Source organism: Panthera tigris, chromosome D3, assembly GCF_018350195.1.
Source record: "Panthera tigris isolate Pti1 chromosome D3, P.tigris_Pti1_mat1.1, whole genome shotgun sequence".
Lineage (NCBI taxonomy): Eukaryota > Metazoa > Chordata > Mammalia > Carnivora > Felidae > Panthera > Panthera tigris.
In genome coordinates this window covers 87,845,469-87,856,801 of record NC_056671.1, presented here as the reverse complement: position 1 = coordinate 87,856,801, position 11,333 = coordinate 87,845,469, and positions in this window count along the sequence as shown.

Here is an 11,333-nt window from a genome sequence, read left to right as displayed (position 1 = left end):
GCGGCATCCCTCACGAATATTTCTGTGGTTTGTGCAAAGCTGGTCCTTCACTCTTAACTTACCATATTGCAAAGAGGAGAAGGAAACGAGGATGACTTGGGAGATAGGGAGAGAGCAAGTTGTCCTGAGATGTGTGTTTGTCAGAGCCAGTAACATTCAGACGTCCGTTCACGTTGAGACGCATCGCTCACAAGTTTGCAGAAAAGTAGAAGCAGGGTTTCCTATCATCTGCCTGTGAGACCACTGCCAGTTGGGTGTCTGCCCACTACGACCTTCTTCGGCATCAATCCATAAGTACAATGACATCACAAAACCACCAAAAGCACTTCAATGTATCAGAATCTATGCATAGTCATGGTTTCTAACTTCTATAAATCTACCGCTTATTAGCAGATCCCAGAAATATAAATGTAAGAATCAAGAGAACTCTGGAAAACCCAACCATAAAATGCAAGGGATATATTAGAAATACTCTTTCCCGTCATTACATTTTATGATCTCTGCAGCTTTTGGTTTGCTCAGAGAAGAATTCCTTCCTTGGTAAAGCTGAGAATCTACAGGCATTCTCATCCTCCCGTAGGTGGACAGGTGGGGCAGTGCACAGTTAAGATGGAGAAGGTCTCTGGAACCAGCCTGTAGTCGGTCTGTCTCTAAATCTCAGTTCCACTGGTTTCTTGATAGTTGTACCTGGTATTTTCCTTAATCTGCATCTAAGTTAACTCATCTTTGAAATAGATATCGTGTTAGCTACACAATTAGTATGTTGTGAGGATTAGATGAGATAATATTTTCAAGTCTAGAAAAGCCCTTGACTTTTAGTAAGAACTAAAAATGAAAGAAAAAAGATACCTATTATCCTTCCAGTACCATGTCTCTTTTCAGTTAAGAGAAAATGACAATGGCTTACATAGCTCTTGTTGTCTTGTCCCTGTGGAATGTGAACGGACAGCTGACATTCTTACTTTCAATCCCGTAATGTCAGACAGATGTCAGCTATTGCAACAAAGAAATATTCTGGAAATACCAGTTGTGTAAGATGTCTGTGCTACCCACAATAGTCTAGTAATAAGGGACAGTCCAGTAATGACCAAGCTTTGTCTTCAACTATTTCAGTCATTTGGGAGGAAAGGAGAAGCCAGCCGTCCCCCATTACCCCCCCCCCAAAGGAACCTCTTGGCATAGGAGACACTATAATTAAATTAGAAGTCTATAGGGCTATTTTTCTTTGTCAATATATTAGTTAATTATACTAAATTTGGGGAGGAAGATACTAATTGGGGGTAAGGTATTTGAGCCGAAGATGGATAGGATGTGATGTGGTTTCACGGCAGGAGATCCAATCTAGGTATTATTAGGAATGGTGGAGGGACAAGGATCTGGAAGTGGCAATGACAAACAAAGAAAAGAAGCCCAGTGGGGGGGGGGGTGCTTCCAAAAATAAATAAATGAATAAATAAACAGCTTCTACATGCAATTATTGATGGAGAAACTGTATCCTTAAGGGAGGTGTAGATTTGGGTTAAAATCAGAAAGTAAAAGGAATGTTCATATAAATAGAATCCTATCACATGTGGTCTTTGGTGACTGGCTTCACTTAGCAGAACGTCTTCAAGGCTCATCTCAGTTGTAGTGTGTGAGCACTTTTGTTTCCCTATACATCAGGTGATAGACTTGAGGTTGTTCCCACTTTTTGGCTAGTAGGGGTCATGCCGCTAACAAACATCTGTGTATAAATTGCTGTGTGGGTATATATTTTTGTTTTTTTTCCTGGGCAGATGCCTACAAGTGAAATTGCTAAGTCATAAATGGTAACTCTATGTTCATCATTTTCCAAAATCACTGTATCATTTTATATTCCCACGAACAATGTATGGGGGACCCACTTTCTCAAACTCTTCAACACTTATTATTGCCTCTCCTTCAGGGTCTTCAAACCCGTCTGGGTCTCACTTGCAGTTTGTGGCCCCCTGACGGCACTTGAAGCTTCAACTTCACTACGGGAGGAAAGATTCTGGGGCCTGTCATGGTCTGGGCATTGCAGGACAGAAGCAACAATTTGTCCAGTCTGCTTAGATGGCCGAAATTCACTTGATCAAAGAAGGTGGACTGGGAGAATAAAGGGGGTGTGGCAACTGGATCTGTGCCTTTTGCTTTCCTGGGAATGGATTGCCTGTGATTTCCTGCCCACATGGCTCCTCCTCTGGCCCCCTCTTAGCCCCTTTAGCCATGTTAAGAACCATGGCCAGGTCCAGTTTGAGGGGCCAGAAGAAAGGAGCCAGTGCCTTACGTGTTTGATTCAAACTAGGATTATTTCTACTCATATATATTTTTGTCTTTCTCCTCTAGGAAGTGATCTCTGCAAAGACAGAGATTTTGACCCTTATTGTTCACTCCTGCTCCTAGATTAGTGTCTAGCCTACAGTAGCTACTTGATAAATAGGCATTCGTTCATCTATTCAATGAATAAATGGTTGATATTGTCTACAGTAACACACAATTCCAGAAGAAACGAATAATATGGTGGGAAAATTTCTGAGGGAAAGGGTGATATCTGAGAATTAATTCAAAGTAAAAAAAAATCTGTATTTACACATATGATTGACAACTCAATGAATCAAAAACTATACACACATCTTAGGAGAGACGTGAAAATTGAAAAATAAATCTAGTAGACCATTTGGAATTAACAGAGGTAAATAAAAATAATTGAGGAGTACAAAAGGTATGGAAAGGGACGCATGAGGATTATTGAATTTTTTTTAACATAGTTAACAAAGACTAATTGTAGGAATCATAACCACATAACACAATATAAAGGCCATATATTTTCAAAAGGCAGAAGTATAATCAATATATTTAAGAGATAGGAAGGGAAATCAGCGTGCTAAGTCTGTTATCATTCATAGAATTTAAATATAATGCATAAGGTATAACTTAATTTACGCATAGTTTAAAATAAAAACATTATGACCAAACCTTCATAAAGGCTTTTTCTGATTGCTTTTCTTAAATATAGGTAAGTATAAGGTTTCATAATTCTTTTTCTTTTTAATTTTTTTAAGTTTATTTATTGAGAGACAGAGACAAGCATGAGTGGGGGAGGAGCAGAGAGAGAGGGAGAAGAAAGAGAATCCCAAGCAGGCTCCACAACGTCAGCACAGAGCCTGAGGTGGGGCTTGAACTCATGAAACTGTGAGATCAGGACCTGAGCCAAAGTCATATGCCTAACCGACTGAGCCACCCAGGCGTACCAAGATATCATGTGTCTTAAGATAATGATGCCGATGGACGAAATTCAACAACTTTTCCCATTATAGTCTAATTTCTTTTTTTAACTGGCTTTATAAAGTCATTCAATTTGAAGAAAAATGCATTTCATAAAGATAAACTTTATTTTTATGTGTGGTACCATAACTGGCTGATCAATCTAATCTGTCTGTCCATCAGTTTAATTAGCTTCCCATCCCTCTATCATTCAGTTTTTCGTTCCTTTTACCTTTATATGGGCATGAAATCACATCTAGGAAAATGTGCACTAAATGTTCTGAGTGTGGATACTTGAGACATTTTTCCTCTCCTTTTTCTAATTTGAATTTCTTGAAATTTTTGTAATGAACATGAATCATTTGTATAGTACATGTGACAGACATCGTGTCTTCAAAAATTAAAACGAAAAGGGGTGCCTGGGTGGCTCAGTCAGTTAAGCATCCGACTTCAACTCAGGTTACAATCTCACCGTTCGTGGGTTCGAGCCCCGCGTCGGGCTCTGTGCTGACAGCTCAGAGCCTGGCACCTGCTTTAGATTCTGTGTCTCCCTCTCTCTCTGGCCCTCCCCCACTCACACTCTGTCTGTCTGTCTCTCTCTCTCAAAAATAAATAAACATTAAAAAATTTTTAAAAAAGAGAAAAAAGACAGACACATATGAGAATGCAATAGTGGAATAGGAACTTCAACAAAAAATGTAAATTCTTTTACAACATAAAGATAGATTATTTAACACAAGCAATGTGAACTCAAGTTTATTGCTTAACACTCATTTCCATAAGAATTGCATGGGCTGTCTCAAAAATAAATAAACATTTAAAAAATTTTTATAAAAAGGGGGACACCTGGATGGCTCAGTTGGTTAAGCGGCGGACTTCAGCTCAGGTCATGATCTCACAGCTCGTGAGTTCGAGCCCTGCATCGGGCTCTGTGCTCACAGCTCAGAGCCTGGAGCCTGCTTCGGATTCTGTGTCTCCCTCTCTCTCTGTCCCTCCCCTGCTCGTGCTCTGTCTCTGTCTCAAAAATAAATAAACATTAAAAAAAAAAAAAACAATTGCATCTGCCACTCACTCCAGTTTATCTTAGGTACTGTGTCTGTTCTGCACATCCTAACACATGGCATGATTATTTTACTATCTATCAGTCTTTCAGGACTTAGCATTTTCATATTTGGATGGTCTAGGTATTAATCACATTTTTTTTTTTTTTTAGTGTTTTGAATGCTCGGTTTCTTTTAAGCCTTGGAATATATTTACTTACATTTTTATTTGTAAGGAAAGCATGAAAGAAAAAATATAAATTGGATATGTTAGGGTCTGAGAGGATACGGTTTCTCTGCTGTGGGTCTTCCCATTGACACGTGATTTGCTAGCAACCAGCCAGAGCTAGGTGGAGATGACACTTGGCTGGACCTTCCCCGCCCCCCCCCTCCCCCCGCATGCCTACGTGCACTGGCCTAAGGACCTGTGTTCTGTCTTCCAGGTCCAGCAGTGGTTTCTTTCTGGGTATAGACAGACCCAGCTCCTCCTTGGTCCTCGGTGGGCTGCTAAAATTTGTATGCACATCTGGTTCCAATGCATCTGTTCTGTGATTCTAGGCTCTACTCGAAACCACAGATGTACATGTATCTCCAACTTCATCAAGTTGTACACAATAAACAAGGTTAGTCAGACCTCAATTAAGGGATTAAAAAAATAAAAAGCACGAAGGCCCCTACCAGATGGTAGGGAATTAGAATCCCAGGAACCAGGGTTCTCTGGGCTTCCCTGCCTTTCTTCATAGTTGATCTCCGCGGTTTCTCATAGATTCTGACCCTTAAGTAGCCTAAGCCTATCCGTGTTTTTATTCCGTAACCCAGAGTTGGTTTGCTTTGTGTCCTGCTGTAATTTACAGAGCAAACGCGCATGCGCACTTTGTGATAGACGCTCTTAATTCCCGCAGAGAGCGGACTTTAAATCCATATTAATAAGCAGAAATCTTTTCCTAAAGGCAATTAAACCCACGCAAGAGAGAATCGTTGTAAGTTCCTGACAAGGGCTAATCATCAGCAATATTGACTTCCCAATTATTCTTACTAATTTTCTTTACCATTTTTACAAACACAAGTGATTTCCGGGATTAAGATCTCATAAATTCCTCTTGATTCAATCGAATTTCAAGAGCTCAAGGTTGACGGTCGTTTTTGGTGGTTTTTGTCACGTCAATCATTAGCAAGAAAGGGACTTTCGTTCCCACCCCCATCACACAAACATGTTAGTACAAATACTACCACTCCCATTACACGCATACACGCACATGCATCATACACGATTACGTCCTCAGAGGAATAAGTCCTCTGAAAGCAGGCAGTTGATCTAGTGAGCACAGAGCATGGTATTTCATACTTAAACACATAAAAAATATTTATTATGATGAGCTTAGTTTAAAGTGGGGTCTGGTACTATTGAGGAGCACAACTAGGATTCAAACAGACAGACAGACGTGTTGGCCAAACTAACCCTTTTGCTAAAAGGTAATATTATGCCATTTCTGTATCACTATTATTTACTTCTACTTCATGCCTTCAAATGATAATGATTACAGAGACATACTTGATCCCTATCCAAAGATATCTTCTCAAGTCCCTGAGGACATGCTTTCTAGGTGTCATAATTGAAATGAACATTTTATAAGTGAATATTCTGAACAGAAAAATTTGTTGCAATTCTGGTTACAATCGGCAGACGAGTCATTTAGTGGACTCATTAGCACCCAATGAAACTTAAGAGCTGGAGACATTTGCAAACATAATTATCAGGATTCTTTACATTAGATTAGCTTGTTAGAAAATATGAAAATATAAAACAGCATCAAAATATTAGGAAAATAAAGCAATGGAGGACCTATTCGTTTTGATATGTTCCTGAACTCACATTTCCTTTCCTTTTCCGTTGTAAGTCACTAAGCCAAGCAAGGTGAACTTGATACCAAGGATTCAGTACTCATCAGAAAGGCAGTCAGCAAAGTGCTGCAGGGGTTGATTGGTAGTTGATTTTCGTTCTTCTTCTCCTGCCCCAGCAGAATCAGTTACGCACTTGTCAGTTTAGCATATAATCGCTCTCCCTGAAATCGATATCGGCTGACTGTATTAATGAGGCGAGCTATTGATAGATATGCAATGGGCCCGCAATGGCTGCCACTTTTCATCACAACCTCAAATTCCAGTACTTTATCGCTGCTATTATTTCCCAGCTATTGATTTAGACTTAGCTCTCTTTGGGGCAGAATCACTACATATTATTTTGATTCTCGGAACTACTAGATATTCAGTATTTCTGAAGACACACCACATAGAACCCGTTCGTAAGAGCCACGATGGATTTGGCCAACAGTGGAAGACTCCAAAACGATCTCATTCCTCAAAAGGGGATGGACAGTTGCTGGAGCTTTTCGAAGGCTATCGACCAGTTATCTGCAGCACGGAGCAAAGAGTGAGTGATAGTCCTGCATGGGACATTTCATGAGTGCCTACTATAGTCCAGGCATTCTACTTATGCCAACGCAACTAGACCGCCCCCAGACTCTACAGGAGTGGAATTTCTAGAAGGTTTGACACTTGAATCCATTTGCCTAAATCATAGCTCGTGGGTGGTGGAGCTGGATTTGAAGTCAAGTCTACCTCCAGAGCACTTCGCTGTAAAAGGGATACTGTCAAATGCACAATCCACGTCTCCGATTCGATCCTACATCCCACACTAGTGTTCTGTTGCTCAACAACATCGACATCATCACTACTGTTTACGTACACATCCCATTTCAGCGCTTTGCATGTACTATCTTAACGAGCACACAAGGCTACATATTTTAATCTTCTCTTCTATCTTTATTCTTTTTAATCTTTCACGCGATCCCAGAGGGAAACCTCCACTCAAAAAAAAAAAAAACCAAAAAACAGAGCTGGGGTTTCGATGACACCATTTTGTTTTTTGCCTGGGGGCAACCCAGTCCTAACAACCATATGCAGAAAATATGCCTTGTCCATTTTACAGAAAGGCCAACGGAGATGCAGAGAATTGAAGCAATGCCTGAGGTTCACATACCTAGTAAATGGTGACTCTGAACTGTGAAGGCTGCGCTCTTAACTTGAATGTCATTTAGAAATAATTAACTCTTTTGTATTAGTTTCCTTTTGCTGCTATAACAAATTACTCTAAATCTAGTGGCTTAAGATAAGACAGCTTTATTATGTTACATTTCTGGAGGTCAGGAGTCTAAAATGGGATGGTTGGGCTGCATTCCATCTGGAATCTTTAGGGGAGAACCCATCTTTTCACCTTTTCCAGCTCTGAGCGGCTGCCCACATTCCTCGTATCACGGACCCACATTATTCTGACCGCTGCTTCTGTTGTCGGCGTTTCCCACTCTATAAGGATCCTTGGGATTCATTAGGCCTACGGGGTCGATCCAGGTTAATCCCTCTATTTCAAGGTCAGCTGGCCAGCAATCTCCATTCTACCTGCAACTTTAATTCCTCTTTGCCGTGGAACATACATAACATTCTCACAAATTCTAGGGATTGGGACGTGGGCAGCTTTACGTGGAGCATTATTCTGCCAACCACAGCTTTCTGGGTACATCGGGATGTGCTTTGTTTCATGATTAGTTCACAAATTCGTGGAGCCAGACTGCCTGGGGGTTGAATTCCAGCCCTACCACTTACTAGCTGTATGTCCCTGAGCATATCAGTGAACATCTTGTGCCTCAGTTTCCTCTTCTGTAAAATGTAGATAAATACCAGAATCTTCCTCTCGGATTGATGAGTAAATGCCATATAATTCTTAGGTAAAAATAAGAATAATGCCTCTATTGATGGGATTTAAGTGGAAGGCATCAGTCTCACATAAGCCACATAAACATTAGATTGTATTGGTATAACACAGGCACATATAAGTATAAGATTTAGATAATGATTAAAGTGTGTCTGACTTTTCAATTCCCAGCTGCAATCTAACAGTAACAAAGCAATGCCTACTTGTAAGTAGGAACTACTGTTATTCAGTTTAGGAAGATGTACAAGTTGTCAAGGAGGCCAGTAGTTGTGGGGGAACCAACAAGACTTTCTGCCCGAAGCAAGGCATCTGTCCTAGACACCAGGAAGAACCCCCTGAGAGAATAAAACAGCTCGAGGAGGTGATTTATTGAGCCTCTCATCCTCTAATAATAAGCGAACCACATTTTTGTCCTCTCGGAAACCAGATATGCTTCCCCGGTCACAGGGAAGGAAGGGGACGGGGGGACGGGGGGAGGTGTGTGTGTAGGAGCCCCATGTTTTCTTCCTCACAGGCACCCACCACAAACACACGCACGCGCACACTCACCACAGACCTTCATGGGTGACAGAGGGAGGAAAGCAGGAAACTGGTGGGGGAATCAAGATTCCTGAGGAAACTAGACACTCCCCAAGTTCTCAGAAATTGTATGAGGAAGACAGCCTCTCCTTCAGTAAAACAACTTATCACATAGACACAGTGCAACTGGACGCTTCTTTTCTTATTTCTTTTCTTTAGACATGGCAGGGACTCATTCAGTGAGCTCCGTTGTGCGTCAGAATTAGTGGGTAGGTTTAAAATCACGTAGATGGCTGTCCCCATCCCAAACCCACTTTCTAGGTATCTGCTGAGGACAGCACCAATATAAGTGATCGTTTGGTTGGTTTTCTTTAAATAAAAATACATAGCGCGATGGAGAGAAGAAAACACTGGGGTCGGAGTAAGCCTGGGCTCTGAGCCCGACTGCCACACTCTGACAGGGTGACCCGGGACTGGACACGCGATTCCACATCTCGGAGTCTGGGCTCCCTGCATGCCTGAAGGAGAAAAAAGTACTCAGACTGCAGACTGAAGATAGGTTTAGAATTCACCCTGTAGAATGCTACTAACAGGGCCGGGGATATAAACATAGAAAATATGTTATCTACCGTCACAAGGGTGAAAAAAAAATGTTACATTGAATATAGTCACTGACCAAGAGCTGATATCTATTGATAGCTGGCCTGAGAAAAAGCACACGTGCACACACGAGAGAGAGAGAGAGAGAGAGAGAGAGAGAGACTGTAATTAGACACACACAATATAAAATTTTGCATTAAACATTAATGTAAATGTTATCAGCCTTGTGAATATGATAATAGCTTCTAATGAGGGGGAGCTAGAGATTCTTTTAAATAATATCCAATATATACAAGAAGACCAGAGGTACTTGTCTTGTCTCTTATGATTCTCTAATGTTCCATATACGTAGTAAACCCCTAAAACGGTATGCAAGATTTTTCTGGGAAAGAATCTAAGGCTTTTACCAAATTCTCAATGATGCCTTGATACGCTTACCAACTGCTAAGAACACTGGCCTAGAGCCCTTGACATTGCAAATGGAAAGACACTTAGAAATAAGTGTGGGAAGAACATTCAGAGGCACATCTGGTCGTTAGTCAAAATCAACCTTTGAAAAAAAAAAACAAAAAAAACCTCCAGACTCACGGAACATTAAAGTTAAAAGGAGTCACTGAGACAGTAAAGATCATTATTGTGCTGAGGTCGAACCGCAGTCCAGAGGCTGACGTGACTGATCTAAGTGGACAGATAGTACTTAGCACAGTGGCCGTCGGAGTTCAGGTTGTCAAAAACCCGGTCCCCGAGTTTTCCCTCTGTAACTTACTGCTTGTTTGTGTCTGTCTCCAAAGAGGGACCCAGATACTTGCGAAAATGGCCGTGGTCTCAGAAAAGCATGTTAATACATTTTTCAAACGCTACCTATAAAAACAGCTATAATCATGCAGCAGGCATAAGGAGGATTGTGGAAGTCTAGCAAATTAACACTGGAACGTTCCAAGTGCCAGCTAGTGCTAATTTCATTTACTGTAGTACTGTAAATGATGTAGGCAGTTGGCAGGCCACAACTTAATACCATCTGGCCTGAGAAATTTATGATTCATTCACACAACTAGACTTTTAAAAAGTTTTCTTTTGTTTTTGGTTACAGAATGCACTTGACGGCTGGTTTGAAGGACAGTCGCTTGAGGCTTTTCAAATGGAATCATCATTTTTATCTACAGCAACTAGATTTTTTTTTTTTAGGCTATATGTGACTATTATAATTTTTAATGAGCATTAATATTTGTAATAGGGAAAATTATGCAAATGTTAGTCTGTCGTCATTTAGTTTTATTTTTTTCCCACACCATGTTTTTATTCAGCTCTCCACTCTGGCTGAGTCATGAGACTTACAGTCACAGGGAATGAGAGAATCATTCCACTGGGACCAGAGATATCAGTTATGGACATGAGTCTCTTAGCCTTTGAATTAAGAGTTTTGAAAGCCAGGCTTTTTGGGCACAGGGGAATTTCTCAACAATGAAGTTTTCCCTTAAGAGGCAGATCTGGAGGTTTAGATTACAGAGCGTGACGATAGATCTCACGAGTCTGCAAATTTAGGGTGAAAAACACAGGGAGCGAGAAGTCATTCATTTCAGTCTGAAGTGAATAGAACTAAGATGCTAAAAGAGGTGAAATCAAGGAACCCTTCCATGAGATCACATAAGATCTTACGCTCCTACCCATCAACGGAGACGCCATATTGGCAGGGGTTACAAAGTGTGCCATGTGGCTGATGGTCTGGGCATTTATGCAAATTGAATATCTAAAGCTATTTAGCATTTAAATCCTTACAATTTTTGGATAAGAACAAGATTACTGGGTTAGACTCAATCTACATGGATGAAGGTAGGTATAGATGATATATAGATTTGCCCCTCATCCTGAGGAGATAGGAAGATAATGAGGATGATTAAATCGTAGAATGAAAAATAAAGCTGTTTTCACACAACTAAGAATAGTACGAGTAAATATTCAAAACCACAAAAAACTTATTAATTAAGAACTTGTTAGAAAGGGTGCCATGTATCATGTATCTTATAGAAATTATTTCATTTGATTGAAGTAACTCAATGAGATTAATATTATCATGTATTAGAATGAAGGTGACTTTAAATACATTTTAAAAAGTGCTCAAGAGCAATTAAGTACTGTACCCT